The following is a 19,858-nucleotide window of genomic DNA, read 5'->3' as shown; positions in this document are numbered from 1 at the left end:
AACAGTGTCGGACTGGGATAGAAAATAGGCCCCGGGCACTAAAATAAAAGTGGCCCCCATTGGTGAATTAGAAAGCTAAAACGTGACCCATGCTTGCAAACTGGGGCTCTTTTGAACTTGTAAAGACACAATCTATACTTGTTTTGCAAGCTATGGAAGGCTGCATAGATTTGAACTTGCAGCAAGCAATGTTTGTTTTAATATCGGGGGAATCAACAATTAAAACCCACTCCACAGCCCATCGAACAGACCCACAAACAGCCCAAAAACCAGCCCACACACTGACCAGTCAGACCAGCCCATTGGGCACAGCCTAAATGCCCTATAGTCCAATCCACCACAGTTTGGCAGGTATGGTCCACGATGGCTGCCTATCCTCAGAGCACGGCACTGCTCACTATATTAATGATTATACAAGTGATTTTGGCAAAATGTGTACTATTGTGTACGAGAAGGCCACGACATTCCAATATACACAAACACCGTATGGGTGTTGATGGAGTGTAAATGTTATCTGACAGCTACGTCAATCAATTCTCCCTAGTAAAATATAATTATGAAAATAGGTTCTTGATAAAGACATGTTAAGTCGAAAAACATGTGAAGTACATGATGCATCGTAAAAGCATGAAGTGTTCTAAAACGATGATACGAAAATGTAAACAAAGAGAGAAACAATTAGAACTACATATAAACGCATATATGTTTAAAATTCACAGGGAAATTTCCTCGTCTAAATCACCGGCTATGCCTATGGAAAGCTCAGTAGACTCATGTAATCAGATTGCGGATTTTTTTGGGAGAAAGTAGCTAAGATCTACTCCGCCTTTCCGGGTGATACTAAAATGGGATCTGAGTTCATGGAGGATGAGCGGGAAGTCAGGGGTTTGAACACACTAGAGAATTTTATTACTCCTCCCCCTGAAGCACTACGACAGAGCTGCAGCTCGATAAAGTCGGGCTCTCCTAGGGATCCTGCTTCGCCGAAGTTGCTCACAGACAGCCTTGCGATTCTGGAGCCCTATATTAGACATCTGTTAGATGTATCTTTTAGGACGCATCCCGTGCCTGAGGGGTGGAAGCAGGCGGTGGTGCTCCCCCTTCAGAAAAAGCCTAATATCAGCTATGAGAAGTTGGAGAACCTTCGCCCGATCTCGCTTCTACCCTATGTGGCCAAAGTGGCAGAGAAGGTCGTGAATTCCCAACTGATGCCGTATGTGGAGGAAGCGAATCTACTCCACTCGACACAGTTTGGATTCAGACCCCGCCACTCTACGGAGTCAGCATTACTAATGGCTGTTGAGACCATCAGACAGGGGGTGGGCGAGGGTCAGACTATGGCCCTGATCCTCCTAGACATGACCGCAGCCTTTGACACTGTAGCACATTTCACCTTGCTACAGTGTCTGAATAAGGGAGGGATCTCAGGGGCTGCGCTGAAATGGATTCAGTCCTTCCTGTCTAATCGGGGATTTCAGGTTAGGCAGGGAGATTACTACTCTAGAGTGCTCAACTTGGGTCAGGGCGTACCGCAGGGTTTGGCCTTGAGCCCAACTCTATTCAATCTTTATGTTTCTCCTGTAGCAACTATAGTAGAGGGCTATGGTTTGCGAATTGTGTCCTATGCCGATGGCACGCAGCTGGTCATCTCCCTGTCGCGGACACCGGATCTGGCTGCGGTCAACTTCAGAGCATGCATGCAGGAGCTTGCCGCATGGATGTCTACTAACTGCCTGAGGTTGAACGGTAGCAAGACAGAGGTGCTCGTGGTGGGGGGAGGCCCGTCTGTGTGGTCATCGGCATGGTGGCCCACCTGTTTGGGACCGGTTCCCACGCCGTGCCAGCAAGCCAAAGATCTAGGCGTGTGGCTTGACGCTGATCTAACCTTTGTGCCCCAGATTAGTCGGGTGGTGGGGGTGTGTTTTGGGGTCCTGAAAGGTCTGCGGAAAGTGCTGGACCTCCTCTTGACGGAGGCTAGACGGACGCTAGTGCACGCTCTTGTCACCGCACGACTGGATTATGGTAACCTCCTCTATCTGGGTGCCACAATGAGGAGCCTTGATCGCCTTCAGGTGTTACAAAATGCCGCAGCCCGGCTGGTCCTGAGGCTTCCTAGAAGATCTGCCTCGAAGGCTGCGCTGCAGGCACTACACTGGCTTCCGGTTAGAAGGAGAATTGAGTTTAAGGCTCTGTATATGTGCCACCGTATTATCTGGGGAAAAGCACCGAAGCCGCTACACAGCCTTATTACTAAGTACAGGCCGGCCCGTTCCCTTAGATCTTCTGGTGGTGGTCTATAGTGATTCCCAGAATTAAAAAAGCCCGTATGGGGGGGGGGGGCAGGTCTTTCCGGCACCTTGCAGCAAGGAGCTGGAATAAACTTCCGCTGGAGCTCCATCTGGAGCCATCAGAGGCAAGATTCAGGGGAAAGCTCAAGACCCATCTGTTTGTGCAGTAGCTAAGTAGCAGTGAGCAGAGCTGAGCTGAGGGCATGCTGCTTTCACTTACTACAGCGCGGGGACACGCCGGGGTGCGTAACCAGGTGCTTCATAAGTTTCCCTATTATTAGTATTATTATTATGCGCTTCAACGCCTCGTCGGGGGTAGTAAATGCTATATAAATACAATTGCAATTACAATATGTATTGCGAGAAATTAAAATGTGTTAACATAGAGAGTTTCGTGATAATAACATTTAAATGTGCATCAAAATATTAAATATATACCTGCATCCTGAGAATATTATAATGAAAATTGCTTATTTAAAAAGAACTGACATAGTGCAACGTGGCTTTCTGTAACGTATATGCAAAAATACATATATCTCAGAGTGACACGTTAATGATTCGTTTTGAAAATGGCAACGTGCAAGTTTTTCTTCTAATGAATATTTTAACAGTATGTAATACTGATGCATAGTTCTTAAAAGAAAATTAATAACTGAAATAATGGATAAAATTGAAATGCCTTTATCAAATATGTGCTTTATAATAATATTGAACAGCAGTGATTCAGCTAATTTTCATGTAGGCCTAAAAATGTTTTTCTTCTTTCCTGTGCAAATGTAAAAAGACAGTCACTTTAGCTACTGTGAGAACTTTCCGTGAAGTTTCTTTCCTGTACTGGTTAACAATGGACTCAGTTCTTGCTAAGAAACATTTTCGATAGAAGTTTAACAATATTATTGCAAACCCAGGGAAAGGTGTTGGGAACAGATAGACTGTGAGCCAAGTAAAGTTCCACCTACTTCTGTGGAAGTGACGGAAGAGTAAAACAATTGGACTTAATGATTCTAATGAAATGTGCAAAAGGATTACTTAATTCTTCCGGATTTTTGTGACTCACTGATCACCCCATAAATGTACCACTGTGAATGACAAATGAGGAACCCATGGATTGACAAAAGGGATACTTTAAGGGGTGTAAACCAGGAACTTTCTGAGGTATAATTGGCCCAACTGAGGAGGAGTCAGGGCTGGCTGTCATTTCCATTTTCCCTGCCTGGCATGCTCTTGGACTGACTTTTGATTCCTATTGACTCCCTTATGTTGTTTCCATCTATACTGGGTGGCAAAGTCTTTAACTAAACTGAACTATTCCTAACTGCAACCCTGAAACCTGTACTTTGCGGTCTGTTAAAGTTGAGCAGGAAATAACCTTTTGGCTGAAGGGTTAGCTGACTGCTGCTGTGGCATGCAGTGCTGCAGTTCAGACTTAGCCAGATCTATTTTAAAGACGAACTGAATTGCCCAGCCTTGCTTTGGTTTGTATGATTGATAACTGAATCTCAAATTCATTTTGTTTCTCTCCACAGACACACTTTTAGCTGTCTATTATTGCTATATGCTGCATCGTGAGGCTACTTGTACTAATGATTTTGTCAATAAATCTGACAGATTTCTTGATCTTCCATCCAAACTGAGGCTTTAGATCATTGTTTATCATGAGTTATCTTTATCAATTTTGTCTAATTCTTTCAGTCATATTTCTTGTCTCCAGGTGTCTGTATAGTTTGTCTGAGAAGAGCTAGGAAATAGGTTGAGATATCAATTATTTTATTCCATGTCCTCGTAAGATATTGTTTCAAGTTCTCCAAGTTTTCTAGTCCCTGTTAGTTTAACAAAAGATTCATTGGAGGACGCTGGTTTATGGTAATCAGGTTGATGATTAGGAAATATGGTGTTCTGTGGAAAGGTGATGGAATGGGCCTGGTGATTCAAATACTGACTTGATGAAAGAGAAAAATTTGGTAAGATTCACGCTGCATCAGTGTAATTTTTTATTCAAATCCTCAGTTAGAAATTCCCATTCTGGCCATCAGTTTGGAGCCGGGACGAAGTGACTGATGATCACAACCAGCTCATAGACAGATTACATAGTCAAAGGCTATCTGATGAGCGGCAGTTCGATGAAGTTATTAAGTTCTTCTAGAGGAATCCTTTTTAGCAAGTGTGGTTCGCTCTTCTATCCTATATGTACAAATGGAATATTGGGACTAGTCCGTTATTCAATGTATTTATTGTGTTACTCTTGTGCCATGGTTACCGTAGGACAGACAGGTTATGATTAAAACTCTATATGGTTAAACAGTTATTATTATATATGTTTCCCACCTAATTATATAACAGGATACACTATGATATGGTAACCATATAAAAAGGGCTTTCATTATATAAGGTTGTCAGAGTACCCCCACCCCTTCCCCCCCTCTCCCCTCTTTGCCCTTCCCATGCCAGCCAGAAGTATTTAGTTGGTGTGGTTCCTACTGCCCTTGATGGAGGTTGCTCCTCCCACTACTTAATACTGCATTAAGGCTCCTCACCCTCGGATCCTCTGATCCACATACACTGTATGGTGGTATATCATGGGAAGGACTGTTCCCAGTTGAGTTCGATTTCTGGTTGTTTTTTTTCACTAAAAACTTGAAAAAGAAGCCTCAATTGCTTTTTGCTTGTATACAATATGCTTCTACCCTGTAGATATGCCATTTGTACTACCTGACCAGGCCACTTTTCTATCGCGGCCGGACCAGTGGGTTGTAGGCGGCATGCTGTGTTTAAGTACTATTGTCGTGCCCTTTTTTACTTATGAGCCTGCCCTGGGCTCTATTCTATATAGCTGCCGGCCTGCAATTGCAGGTAGTAGGCGTGAAGCTGTGTACTGCCTATCACTCTTGTCATCAATAAAGGTTTAAAAAAAAAAAAAAAGGTTGATGGCCTTAAGATTTGGTAAATATCCAACGTTGGCCGACGAGCCTGCCTGGAAATATCCTGCATCCGTTGCCAGTCGGCTCTGTGGTCAAATTAAGGAAGACTTTATTCACATTATATGTCACTGTAAGAAGCTGAATCAGGAGCGAATGCTCTTCTTAAAGAACTGCTTTCTGGTTAAGAGACTATGCACTTGCAGGACAGCGGTCATTGGCTGCTTGGATATGGACCCACAAATTATCTGTAAGATGATAAAGTTCCTGCTAGCTTTTGAAAAACGACTGAAAGCAGTTTAATATTTTAAAAATGTATTATGTTTTTCTGGTTTCCTCATTCTTTTCCATTTTAAGTGTTTTTTTTTGTTGCAACTTAATTCTTGAACATTCCTCTTTTATGTAATCTTATCTTAAATATTGGTTGTGAACTGAAAAGGAAACTTGTTATGGTTTTAATTAACTAAACAATAAAGATTAAACTGTAAACTGTAAAAAAAAAAAAAAAGGTTGTCAGAGCAGATTAGAGGTGAGTGGAGGGCAAAAGAGGTGATGCTAGAGTTTATGGAGTATTTTAATGTCTTTGTTATTTTTTCTCATCACTGTTGACGTCTTCTCGCTTTCCTCTACAAATTACCTTGTAGAGGTCTGAATAAACGTTGACATTCCATGAGCCTTAGAAGACTGGGTTTACACAAATACTTGACAAAAGTACTCGGCAGGATGTTTAAGCCCAGAAGTTTTTGTATGCAGAGTTTGGGTGATGGACTCTAAGCGGGTGTTTTAGTGAGTTGACTAGTTTTGTCACAGTACAGTGTTTTGACTGCCCTTCCCTTATCTTTCTAACAATTTCTTTTATCATCCCTAATGCTCCCTGATGTTGTTGCTGAACTGTCTTACCGTGACAAGATGCTGTTCTGCACAGCCTTCGGTCTCTTTGCTCTGGACACCCCTACAAAAAGTTGTTCATCCTTGGTATGACCTACAGCTTAACACCTGTAAGGGGTCTAACCGATGGAGCCTCTCCTTCTCTTTCAAGAGCTGAGGGGGAGTAAAGACCACTGGCAGAGGATGGATTGCCCACTATGGAATGAAGTCACAACGTGTGATAACTAAGAAGTCCTCCTCTGTATCAATTTTTCCGAGACAAAAATGGTATGGGGCAATTACACTGACAGTACCTGCAGTTTACTCATAAGACAAACTTATGTAATCGTAATGAAGAAAACAGTCTTCAAGGTGATGAAATACAGTGAGCAACTATGCATAGGCCCGAAAGACATACACATGAGAAATGTTTGGGACGAATTAAGGTACCACTGTTACATCTCAAACTTTTTATGAGGGAACATGTGTGTCAAACCTTTATTAAAACACCCCAACAGGTCATTTACACAAGGATGATTGGTCTGGCAAATGTACAAATGCTGAAAAGGCCGAAAATGACCTTTGACAGCATCCACAGCAAGACCTTGCTGTACCAAAGTCAAAACAAAGAAAAGCATGTCCGACAGCTTCGCACGCAAGGGATCAATGTTCTGGGCATCCTACCTATGAACAAACCAGTCCCAGTGCCCAGTGCTCAGCATTGATTGATTTAGTGGAGGAGTGTCTGGCGGTGAGGATGACATCTACAGCTTCATAGGACAGATCAAAAGTAGTTTACTGCCACATCTCCACGCATGTAGGTGTAAGTTGTGCAAGTTTGGGTGGAGAACATTGCCCTTATGCTGGGACAAGAGGTCCTCCTGAAGTGGTATCCTGATCAGAGGACAGAGGTACATGCTCAGGAGCTCCGGGTACCACAATATCCAATCCAAATTCGGGGCTACCAGGATGACATGGGCCCGTAGTTCTTGATCTCTAGTACTTGGGGCAGGAGTGGTAGTGAAGGGAAGTCGTAAATGTGTTTCTTGCTCCACTCTAGCTGGAATGTGTTTCGTAATGAGTATTCTAGTGGAAACTCAAACTTGCAAAAATTTTGCCACTGCATTTTTTTGGGGGGGATGGGGGGGGTAGGGGAGAGGCGTTCCGGCACCTCCTAAAAGTGGCTGAGTGAAACCTACAAGATTTCACTCAGTCACTTTTGAGCCCATGCTGCGTCAAAACCCTGCGCCTGCTTGAAGCAGGTGTAAGGATTGACGCAGCATTGCAAAGATAGGGCCCCCCAGAGCATTGCTGGAGCTGTGTCGTGAGTGTGACACAACTCCAGGAATGCGCCGCCGCTGTTTTTGCCCCCATGGTGCGCCGCATTGTAAATGCGGCGCATCCACTGTGGCGGAGCCCTGACGCACAATAACGTGCGCATTCCTGCTGACATGCAGGGATGCACCAGTTATTGTAAATCTGCCCCTAAGAGGCCTAGAAGCATCAGAGTCACCCTGACCTGGATCCATGATAGAATCTGAAACATAGGGATCATAGCCTGAATGTGCTAGATTCTCTGCAGCAGGGGGGAAAGGCTCTAAACTCCACTATGACCACTATCAGGTGTGACTTGGTTTATAGTGAAATCCAATGTTGGTAAAAGTTCTGCGATAATTCAGATGTAGTCCATGACTGACTGCAGTGCAATGCAGAGACTCGCGACCTATGAAGATGGGCAGTAACCTCCGCCATCACTTGAATACCTGAGTGGCACTAATGAGGATGAAAGGAAGCATAGCAAACTAAAAATGTTCTTGGTGCACTTCGAACCACAGGTAACACCTGTGGGAATACATGAATGGAATATGAAAATACATGCCCTGAAAGTCGAAGTAAACCATCCGGTCCATGGAGCAGATAGAATCTGAGTCAATGTGAGCATTATGGGCCTCAGTTACAAGAAAGTGCTGCAACACGGCACTGCAAGCCCTTTGGCTGCACCATGCTGCAGCACTTTCAAAGCACAGGGTTGCATCACATCTACAAGGTTATGATGGATCCCTCTGATCTCCCCTGCGCTGGTGCACAATCAGTAGCTATTCGCCAACACAGGCACCCTTGCACCCTTGCACCATAGTACAAGGATGCCTGCATCCTGGGGATGATTGTTTATGTGCAGGAAGGTGTGCGTTCCTGCACATAAACAATCTGAAATGGCGTTTTCAACTTATATGTGTGCTGCATTAGCACACATTGAACCTGTAAAACGTCATTTTTTTAAATGATTGTTTATGTGCGGGAAGAGATACTTTCCTGCCCATAAACAATCATAAGTGGTGATTTCCTTGTTTTTTGTGTGCTGCAGAATGCAGCATGCATAGAAAGAGGAAAGAAATGAGGAGAAATGATTACATTTCTCCTCATTGCGCCTTCCTACACCTCCCCTGGGGAGGTGTAGCATTCAGACGCATTTCCAGGTTTACGTCTTCTTGTAAATCTGGGAGTGTGTCAGGTTCCATGTATGTTGTGTTGAAACACCCACAGCACCAACCATGGAATTCCCATTTCACACAAAGTGCTGTGTGTAAAAAGTCTGTATTCACAAGGACAGGAAAAGCCACACAGGGTGGCTTGTCGTGGACTTGTAAAATATGGGGCAACACAATGCGCTGCTGGGGCATCACAAAAAGTGACACACCAGCGGCGCAAGGGGTTTGTATATAAGCCCCTTTGAACTTACCCTTCTTCAAGAAGGAGTTTAAGGGGCATAGATCCAAGACAGGCCGAAGGCCCACATTTTTTTTTTAGGTACGAGAAAATAGCAAAACCAAAAATTGCTGCTTTGAATAGCCCCTAAATTTCCTGAACTGATGCGAAGTTGACGTAGACCAAGAAACTCAAGGAGCGTCAGAACCAATTGCGGGTTTGTCTCCATGGCTGGTGAGCTCAATGGCGTGTGACTAACATCTCAACACTATTGTTCCTTCTATTTGGAGTCAGAGTGAAGAGATGGGGTTGAGTCTCGCTTCTCTTTTTTATGCTTGTGTTGAGGCTTTGACTGACCATTGGAAATAAAGCATCAAGTGGAGCAGTTGCAGGAGTGGCACCGGGCCTGAGACCGGGGACGTGATTTGGAGTGGGATCTATGCGAAGGCTGCAACTTCTAGGATTTGGCGACATACAACTTTGCCTTCCAGTTTCAAATCACCTTTGGGTGCATGAGGGCACACTTATCATACAACTTCGAGTAGTGTCTTGAGCACAAGCACCAAAATACACACCTTCTGTGGGTCCACGTCCGACTTCTGCTTTCTGCATTAGCAGCACAGCTTGAATCCTGTGGTTTTCAGTGGAGACATTGTTTTCTAATACACCGTGAAAAATGTTTTGGAGTTGCATTGAAGGTACACAAATAATAGAACTGACACCAGTGAGAAGGAGTGCCGCTTTAATGTAGCTCAACTCATTTACTTCCGGAGCAGTATGGAGTCAGCATGGAGCCACATCCCATCACCTAGTGGCACGTGGGAGCACTGCTATAAAAGAATTGCATATCCAGGCTGGTACCTGGGGGATATTCTAAGGTGAGGAATGTGGGGTTAGAAGTATCCATGTGCATTCTATGCCCTAACTATAATCTATGCAAAAAGAACAGATGATGGACAGAATGCTCAACAAATCAAACATTCACCCCCAGTCACAGATCTGGGTTCAATCCATCGTTTTGAAACTATAATCTAGGCATAGAATGTCTACTAAATCAGATATCAAGACCCTCTAGTTACAGATTGTGCTTCGTAGGTATCTGCCTTATTTCTATCTAAGAGGCTACTTAAGAACAGATTGTTAGAAGTTAAACTATATATGCAGCAGACATACCCATAGTCTTTGTTTAGCTCGTAACGTTTTTTGAAAATTAATATAAACATTGATTTGTTTAAAAAAGAACGAAGTATAAGAAGCCACATTCAGCATTATCTTTATTACTCCAGTTACAGTCACTCTCCAGTTAGACTTCCTTGCATCCAGCTCTAGGGTGGATATCTCTAAGGGCACTGTCATCTTGAACCTCTATTGGATAATCCCTACTTTTTTGTTTCTCCATCCTTTTTAAGTATCTTTATATCAGCCTTGTTTAAGCAGCCACTCTCAAATCCCCATTTTCATCTAATCATCTTTCTCACAAATGTCTTAGAATTTCCCCAACCTCTCTCATTCTTGTATCGTAGTTGCTGTGAACAATCATTTACCAAGCAACCTCACATATTAGACCCAAACCCAGCACTGCCCTGCCATTCCAACAGAATAAATAGAAAGAAATCCCACACTGAATCATCTCACACTGCTCACTGATTCACCATGCAGCCTCCATCTTGTGTGCACCAGTTAATCAAATTGTCAGATCACTTCAGGACCTCTTCCCAGACCTAGTGTTGGCCTTCTTACTTGTGGGATACTCCATTCCATCCCAACAGGACCCATTTTCCAAACTGTCTATAACCAGAAATAGTGACCGCACCCAAGCACCCGCCTGTGAACAGGCTGAAAAGGCCAGTAGGTGATGGCCTGCAATTAGACCAACTCCTACACAGAATGTAACGGGACAAATCTGGGGTTCCCGTGCTATAAACTGCACATTAAATACTGTCATGATATACTTAACTAAATTCTGGGAGTTACATTCATCCATGCACAACACTAGAGTTCACGTACCTAAAATAAACCCTCCACCTGGATAGCTCATACTTTTTCAGGGACAACAGCGAGTGCTGTGTGGGTCTCATCGCTCAGACTCTCACTCTTCTCTGATATGTGTTCTCCCTAAGGATGCCTTTTGTGTGCCACTTCCCCTCGCTTATCTACCTTTAATGCTAAAATAACTGCTGCTTTTTCTATTAATGTACATCAATTAAACTGAATAGATATTTTTTTGTTTGGGTCTTGAGTTGGATCAGTGTTCAGTACCTCACTTGCATATCAGGGGTCAATCAGACGGTCTGGGTTTCCCAGAGCTCCGCCGAGATGCCGCCACTAGGAGTCGGGGTTCCACAGGGATCTGTGTTGAGCCCGACATTGTTCAACATCTTCATGTCCCCTTTGGCGGCTGCGGTGGAGGCCTACGGAGCCCAGATCGTGTCCTACGCCGATGACACGCAACTCCTCTTCACTTGTGGCAAAGATCAGCCATTTGATGGGGAGAGAATTCGGGACTGTCTGGACATGGTCTTCGGCTGGTTCCAGCGTAATAGTCTGAAGGCCAACTCCAGCAAGTCGGAGGTTTTATTTTTCGGCTGTGCTACCGATCCCGAATGGCGGCAGTGGTGGCCGGCTGCTATGTGCCCCCCGGCACAATCCTCCCTGGTTGCCAAGAACCTTGGTGTCAAGCTTGATAACAAGCTCTCTTTGAGAGCGCACTTTCTTGGCCTGTCTGGCACCTGTTTCGGCATTCTGAAAATGCTCCGCAAGTTTCTTCCTTTATTATCTGCGGAGCACAGACGGATTACGGTGCAGGCGCTTATCGGATCCAGGCTAGATTATGCCAATGCCCTCTTCCTAGGCCTACCGGACTATCTGGTCCAGCGTTTGCAGGTGGCACAGAATTCTGCAGCCCGTGCGATTTTTGGTCTGCATAGACGAGCCCGGGCTTCTGGACTGCTACAGACGCTCCATTGGCTGCCGATCCGGAAGCGGATCATGTTCAAATCCCTGACGCTGGTGCACAAAGCTCTGTTTGGCTCAGGCGCGGGATATTTGCAGAAGAGATTGGCCTTTTATCGCCCTGCCCGCTCTCTGAATCCCTTTTTACTGCTATGGTTCCACGTGTGAGGAAGGCCCGCATGGGGGGGCGTTCTTTCAGCCTTAAGGCCTCCCACTTATGGAACTCGCTTCCATTGGCACTTCGCAGCACTCCCAATTTGCTTCAATTCAGAAAGAATCTGAAGACTTGGCTTTTTAATCTTTCTGTTTAGGTGGGCTTTCTTTTTCTTTTTTCTGGGATTCATTCTTCTTGTTATGTTGTTCTACATTGTAGCGGACTGTGGAAAGCGCCGGGACACTCTTCCAGAGTAGCCGAGCGCTATACAAACGCATTTTAACATAACATAACATAACAATCATGACCTCACCTGGTGCATCTCACGTGGCCCTAGGGTAGCACAGGTACATCAATTTATCAGCTCGAGCGGGTAAAACAGAACCTAGTTCCCAAATCTCTAATGAACTCGCTCAGAGAAGGTTTGTATTTGGAACTTAACAGCAATAAAATAGTTACTGCTCAAGATGACCCAGGATTTCTAGTGAGCTCACTTGTTACTTTTGCTTAACACAGCACACTCAAGAAATCTGAAAGGAGTATTTGGAGCCAGTCTAATGCTTATTATATGTAAAAATATTATAGCATTGATTAAAAATAACATAGGATTAAGAATGTTATGTTGTTTCAGCTTATAAACACGCCTGCTCACTCTTTAAGGAATATCCCAGAGCAGAGTAACTGGCCACCGAAAGAAAACTGAAACAATAATGAGCAGCCAATCAAACTGAAAGTTAAGCTAAACAGCCAAGTTTTCAGTAGTTTTGTGAAAGTCACAAGATTAGAGTTTGTGGGCATATTGACAGGAAGCTTATTCCAGGGTCAAGCAGCTAAATAAGAAAACCTCCCGCTCTATCATGAAAAATATGCCGCCGCGCAGTTGGGCAAGAGCGAGAGAGAGAGAGAGTGCCTCCTAGACCCCAATAGGTTTATAAAATGTGTTCTACTGTGAAGTTAGTGGGGCACTTGGTACAGAGACCTCTGTTGACATGGCACAAGAATTCGAAAAAGGTATACTTTCAAATTAGGGGCAGGCACAGATCTTGGAAGTCGGTGGACCACCAATCTAGCAACTGTATTTTGGATAGTTTGTTGTCAGGACAGTAAGTAGTCATCAGTGCCCAAATACAGGGCATTTAAGTAGTCTAAGCAGCTCGTAATCAGTGCCTATGTAGTATTTTTCCTGCAATGCAGAGGAACCCAGTTGAAAAGTCTGCATAGCATAACGCAGGATGATGGAAGAGGGCCGGTTCCTTACACACAACCCTAACTGTTATTAGGGAATAGCTGAATTATATATTTATCTCAGCAGATTGAGCTGGTCTTGATCGCTACCCTGTGCACCCATTCTTCTTGCCCCCTGCTCAGATGAAACGGGGCAATGCCCCTAGGAGACTGGGGGCTTTACAAACGTCCATACTTGTTCCCTGCCTGTGGCTCGCGTTTAGTTTTTCCCCCCTTTTTTTTGGGAATACCGCCGGACTGCCTGTCGCTGCCAACGTCTTATTATGGTTTTGATTGTTAAATTGGGTTTTCTTTTGCAATTCCTTTCCATGAGAGTTGTCCTGTATGTCATACATGACTTTGTATGCCCAGCGATAATTTTTGGGAGCTGAGCATATGGGTGAACATTTAGGCCGCTGTGATATCCTTTATTACCTACCTGGCATTTAAGGTAACTTGTGATTCTTTTTTCATTGATTCACGGCCTGATGATCCAAACATGTAATGTGATACCTGTGCAATATTGAAATAAAGACAAGTTAGTAAATACCCCATAAAGCAGGATGCCATGGCAGGCATCACACTGCGGAGATCTGCTCTTTCATGTTGCGAGAGTTGTCAACCAGAATACCCAGATTTCTAGCTACCTTTTTTCTTTTCTTGTGGTCTCCCAGTTGTTCTAAATAGATACCACTAGCATCAGCATAAGTTAGAATTTCAAACCTAACAAAAGCTTCTAACTAGGCTATGTACATGTTAAAATGTGTTAAACAATTGTGGGCTAAGAGAGGATCCTGTGGCACTGTCAGAATCGTATATAAATGTGCAATTTCGGGCAAAATATTTTTCTTGACTTCTAATGATGTTATGATGAATTATGACTGTCACCGAAAAAATAATCGTTTTGCGCTTAAAACGTTTTTCCTAAAAGGTTCAGAAATGTATTTATTAATATGATTAATTTGTGCCATAATTCACATTTTAGAATATGAATGCTAGTTATTTTCCAAGAATGGCACCAAGTACTCCTGCTCACTTCCCCCTCCAAATCAATCAAGAGTTTATCATTATTCTTTCATTATTGTTTTTGAGGGATCTGTAGAGTACAGGATATTGTCATTTAACTAAATGGTTGCTTTTGAGTGTATTTATTATGAATAGAACTTGTTTCACAAAGTAGCAATAGTTGAAAGTGTTGCAAATTTCAAGGTTCTACAAGAAGCTTCCTGGTTAGCCAGCTAGAAACACTGTGTATCGGGGTCTTCCTGAAAATCATTGTGAGCTACTGAAGGCCTAGCCACTCGAGCAAAGTTACTAGGTACCCCTGAAGGAAAGTGCCCCTTTTTGGTTGGTTACCCCCCATGTTCTGTCTGAAATCTAATGCACTTTAACCAAGTGTGCACTGGGTCCCTGCCAATAAGGTTCCCTGTGCCTGTGTTCCTTCCCAAATCTATACCTTTGTTTCCACAATTCGAACACATCTGGCCCACATGTAAGACCCTTGTAAAATGTACCAGTGGTCCCAGGGGCCTTCTGACCAGAGAGGGTCTCTAAGGGCTGCAGCATGTATTGTGCCACCCTCAGAGACCCTTCACCAAACACATACACACTGCCATTGCAGACTGTGTTTTTTAGTGCAGACCAAATCTAAGAATCGACATGGCACACGTCCCTCTGTGCCATACTAACAACCATTGCCTGTGGCATAGGTAAGTCACCCCTCTCGTATGCCTCACAGCCCTAAGGCATGGTACACTATACCACAGGTGAAGGCATAGCTGCATGGAAAATATGCCCCTATAGTGTCTAAGTCCATTCTTAGATATTGTAAGTGCAGTTAAGCCATATTGAGACCATGCATGGAGTATGTCATTACAAACTCCACAGCTCCATGATGGTTTTACTGAATACTGATAAGTTTGGTATCAAACCTCTTAGCACAATAAACCAACAATGAGGCCAGTGTTAGATTTACTGTAAAGTTCACTCAGATGACATCTTAGAGATGCCCGCTGAAAAACGACCAACTCCCTTGTGTCCAGCTGACTGGTCTGAACCAGCCTGCTACACACAGACATTTTTCTGATCCCTGAGGTAGGAGCCCTTGTGCTCTCATAGTTCAGGGACAAAGGCTGCTTGGGGTTGAGGTGCTTCACACCTAACCCCAAGCAGGAACAGCATTCCGAGCGCTAAACCTTGAAGGCTCTCTGCCATATTATATGCTAGCCAGGGCATCTCCAGCTAGTGGAGATGCCTGTCCCCCTGACTAAGCCCCGCTTTTGACAGAAAGGTTGGCAGGAAAATTAGTAGTCAGGAGAGGTGTGTCCCCTCTCTGCCAGGACCACGCCTAAGGTGACCTGGACTGAAGTGACCCCCTCATGAGGAAATCCTCCATCTTGAGTGGAAGGATTCTACCCAATCAGGTTAGGGGATGCCCACTCCCCAAAGGGAGGGGACATAAAAAGGGTGTAGTCACCCTAAAAGGCAAGTTGCCCATTGGCTACCAACTGCTAGTACCTGTAATCAGTATTTAGGGGCACCCCTGAACCTTGATCCTCCGATTTCTTCAACTGACAAAGACAAAGGATGAAGAAGACGCTGTGCAGCAAAGCTGGAAGACGACGACTGAATTAGCCCCAGCCCTACCAGCCTGTCTCCAGCTTGATAAGCTTACAAAGAAGACAGTGTCTGTCCTGTGGCCAGCAACTTCCAAGAACTCCAGGAAGGTTGCCACTCTTCAACAAAGACCAGATCTCCTGAGGACAACGGCCTTGTCCAGAAAACTCCAACTCCAAGGCCTCTGAATGCAGGCGGAGCTGCGACCTCTAGCCACTCTGGACCAGAATCTCACGTCCTGAGTCTGAGTGGCTCACCTGTCCAGTAACGTCTCCTTGACAATCCAGACCTCGGCTCCATTGGCGACTGACCTCTTCTGGACCTCACGATGTCACCTGCAAACTCTACACTAAGGGTCCCCTGACTGCGACCGGCTCAGGTAAAGAACATCTGACACCAAAAGGCACCCCTGCATCCTGAGACCCCCAACCTTGAGGAGCCCAGCTGACAGTGCCCAGACCTTACCCTGCATCGCAACTTACATCGCAACTTACATGTGCAGCTGGTGGTCACCTTCATCTAGCCTCCTGGTCCGAACCTGCAGCTTCCAAAATTCCTCATTGGAAAGCATTGGACGCCCGATGCTGATTGGCACCCTGCACCTGGCCACCCTTGTGCCACTGGTGGTGTAGTTTTGGTGCTGATTTGTGGCCCCACATGCTTGCTGTAACCCCCAGGGTCTGAACACTGATACTAATGGGTTCTTACCTGCAAACTGTACCTCTTGTGGACAAACATTGGGCCCAATTGACCTCTGCACCCGGCTGCCCCAGTGCTGTTGGTGGTGTAGTACCTACCATAAACGGAACCTTGCCAGTGTTGGTCTAAACCCCTGAAGACTGGGAGAGTAGGTTGTGTACTTACCTTTTAATGCATATTGTGGAGAAGTGCGGCTCACTGGTTAGAGCAGGCAGACCCTGAAGCAGAGGTCAGACTTGGGACCAGGGTTCAATTCCCGACGCGGCAGGGTCTTGAGCTCAAATGTCCACGGACTCGATAATTCGGTGCCTGACCTAATCATGGGTTCACACTCTGCAACTCTGGGCATTAAGCTTGCTTAATCTCCACAACGGCCCCCCGCGGCGGGATGCCTGGCTTTCACCTTGGGGATGCCCTGTAGGGGCTATCTCACAGGGAAAAGCCAGGACGGGTTCCCAAGGCAAGCGCTTAGAGACCCCAGGGTGATAAGCGCTATATAAATCCAATATACAATACAATACAATACAATACATATAACTGTTTTCCTCCCTTGGTATAGCACTGCATTTCTCCTCTTGCAATTTAAGGTGTATCTTTTACAACTGCTAAGTTTGCTTCTCTTTTTCATTGACAACACAAAAGTATTTCTCATACTGTAAAGTATTCCTCTTGCCTTTGAGAGACAATTCGTACTGCATTTTTGCTAAGTATTACTACTCTTGAAACTGTTACTCACCTGCAATTGAGTTCCTCTTGGTTCTAAAATAAAATAACAAAATAATAACTTTTTTATACAAAACAATTAGTCTTGGATTCAGTCTTTGAGTGTATGTAATCATTTCTTGCCTAGGTGAGTACAATAAATGCTTAACACAGCCCTCTGATAAACCTAGCTGCTCGACTACACTACACTACCACAAATCGAGCTTTTAGTATTATCTCCTTAAGCCTCTGTAAGCCTCTGGGGATCCACTGTACTCTGTTAACACTATACCTTACTTTGTTATAGTATATACAGAGCCAGCTTCCTATATCCCACGTCCATTTTCATTGAATTTAAGTCTAATGTCCATGCTGTCAAAGATTATGGTTTGAACAAAATACTTTGACTAGGGGCACTTTGACAGGGCTGCCATGTGTGTCAGTGAGAGCATGGTCTTTGGGAATGTCTGAACATGCGAGTCTGTGTCATGTGTACTTGTGGCATAGGACATACCTTTCGCCATATGTGGCATTGTTACATGTATAACACAAACGTACAACCATTTTTTTAACAGGAGAAATTTAGAGTGCAGAAAATTGTTCTGCAAAAAAGTTTCATAATATGGAACATTTTCCTGCACTTTAAATTTCTCACATTAATACATTTTTGTCAGTAATACATTTTACGTTGTGTACACTAGCCACTGGGAGCAAGATGCCTACTGTGTGTAAGTGCAACACTTTGAAATGGGAGAAAATTAAACTGAAGAGCTAACTTTTTTATTTAAATTGGAGGAATTTGAAGTGAAGAAATATGCTTCGTGAAATATTAAGACTGCTGTTTGCAAATGCAACACTTTGAAATGGGATAACATTGAAATGAAGAATTAACTTAACCATTAACTTAACTCTTCATTTTTATTTTGTTGATTTTCAAAGCATTCAGAAACATAATTTTGTTCTCTTGCTTCAATACTGAGTTGACAAGGATATTCATTTAAGATTTAACCTCTTTGGTGCGTCAGACAGCCAGGAGCCGTCCGAAACACCAGTGCTCATGTGCGTCGAACGGCCGTCTGCACACATGGCACAGGAAATCGTTCTGGTACGGGCACCAGAGGGATTTCCTATCTGTCAAAACACCCTCAAGAGCTGGGGGAAGAGCTTCCCTAGCTCCAGAGAGTGTTCTGATAATTTCTCCGAAATGACAATCGGCGAGCACGTCGTGCGGACGTCATTTCGGTAAAACTGTAACTCAGATTCAGTTTCACTGCCCTGGTGCTCAGGAGCTATCTCAGCTCCCTGAGCACCGAGGCAGACGGGAGTGGTATCATTGAATACAGGGGGGCAGAAAGCACACTAGGGACCAGGGATTTCTTTTGACGTCTGTAGGGGTGGGGGCTGCCCAAAATGGGCATGCCAATGCCCCCATGCCCCCAAATTCCAAACTCTTTCTGCCCCCCTGGGAGGGGCAAAAGCCCAGATCTGCCACCCGGGGGGGGGGGGGGGGCAGAAAGCACACTAGGCACCAGGGAGTTTTTAATAATGCATATAGGGGTGCGGACTGCCCAAAATGGCCATTCCAATGCCCCTAACCCCCCAAAAATTCCACAGTATTTCTTCTCCCTGAGGAGGCAGATAGGGACAATAACCCCTGATCTACCCCTCTGGGGGGGACAGAAAGCCCACTAGCAACGACGGATATGTTTTTTATATGAAGGGGTGGGGGCTGCCCAAAATGGACATGTCAATGCTCCCAACCCCCCCTAAAAAAAAATCCACAGTATTTCTGCCCCTGCAGCAGGCAGAAGGGGTAATTGTCCCTGATCTGCCCCCGGGGAACAAAAAGCCCACTAGGCACCAGGGACTGTTATTTTATACGTAGGAGTGGGGGCTGCCCAGAATGGGCATGATAATGCCCCACACCCACAAAAATATTGCTGCTGCCCCAGAAGGTAGATCGGGGCAATATCCCCTTATCTGCCCCTCCAGGGGGACAGAGAGTCCACTAGGAACCAGGGAAATGTTAATGGACATGTCAGGAAGAAGGCCCATAGGCATGGGTCGCTACCCTTTTTTTAGGCATACATTTTGGCTGTTTCAGTGATATTTTTAGTTTCATCTACCCCCAAGCGGGGGCCCGAAAATATCTAGAAACCAGAGAAAGTTTGTGTGTGTGTGTGAACTGGAGTTTGGCCTGACGGTCTGCATGTACTGACCTTTGGCTGGCATTTTGCTGGCAGTGTGTGTGTGTGTGGGCTTGCACTTGGAAAAGGGTGTGAGTGGACTCGCACTTGATGATGGTGTATGTAGATTGGCACTTGATGATGGTGTGTGTAGACTGGCGCTTTCCTTGTGATGTGTGTGGAGTGGCACTTGGCGAGTAGTGTATGTGGACTGGTGCTTGGCTGATGGTGTGCATGGATGGTGCTTGGCTGGTAGTGTGCGGGGATGAGACTTGGCTGGTGGAGCGAGGGGATGGCGCTTGGCTGGCAAAGTGCGTGATTAGTGCTGGGATGGCGGTGTGCATAGATGGCTCTTGGCTGGCTGTGTGCGTTGATGGCACTTGGCTGGTGGTGTGCGTAAAGGGCGATTATCTGGTGGTGTGCGTGTACTGACTCTTGGCTGGCAGTGTGGCTTGCATGGATCCCCCAGCGTTTTCTTACCCAGAATCCCCCGCAAACCTCCAATTTACTTACAAAGTCACATTTTCCTCACGTTTATTTGTGGGTAAG

General features: G+C 44.9%; 1 protein-coding gene across 3 annotated transcripts in view; it reads right to left on the bottom strand.

The window, feature by feature from the left end:
• The window catches only part of LOC147726770 (baculoviral IAP repeat-containing protein 1-like), a 929,669-nt gene that overhangs the window by 23,849 nt on the left and 885,962 nt on the right, over positions 1-19,858 (bottom strand). The gene's annotated exons all lie outside the window — the stretch shown is intronic.

Source organism: Lissotriton vulgaris, chromosome 3_1 (assembly GCF_964263255.1).
Source record: "Lissotriton vulgaris chromosome 3_1, aLisVul1.2, whole genome shotgun sequence".
NCBI classification, from domain to species: Eukaryota; Metazoa; Chordata; class Amphibia; order Caudata; family Salamandridae; genus Lissotriton; species Lissotriton vulgaris.
The sequence above is the reverse complement of the archived record's forward strand: the minus strand, read 5'-3'. Positions and strand labels throughout refer to the sequence as shown.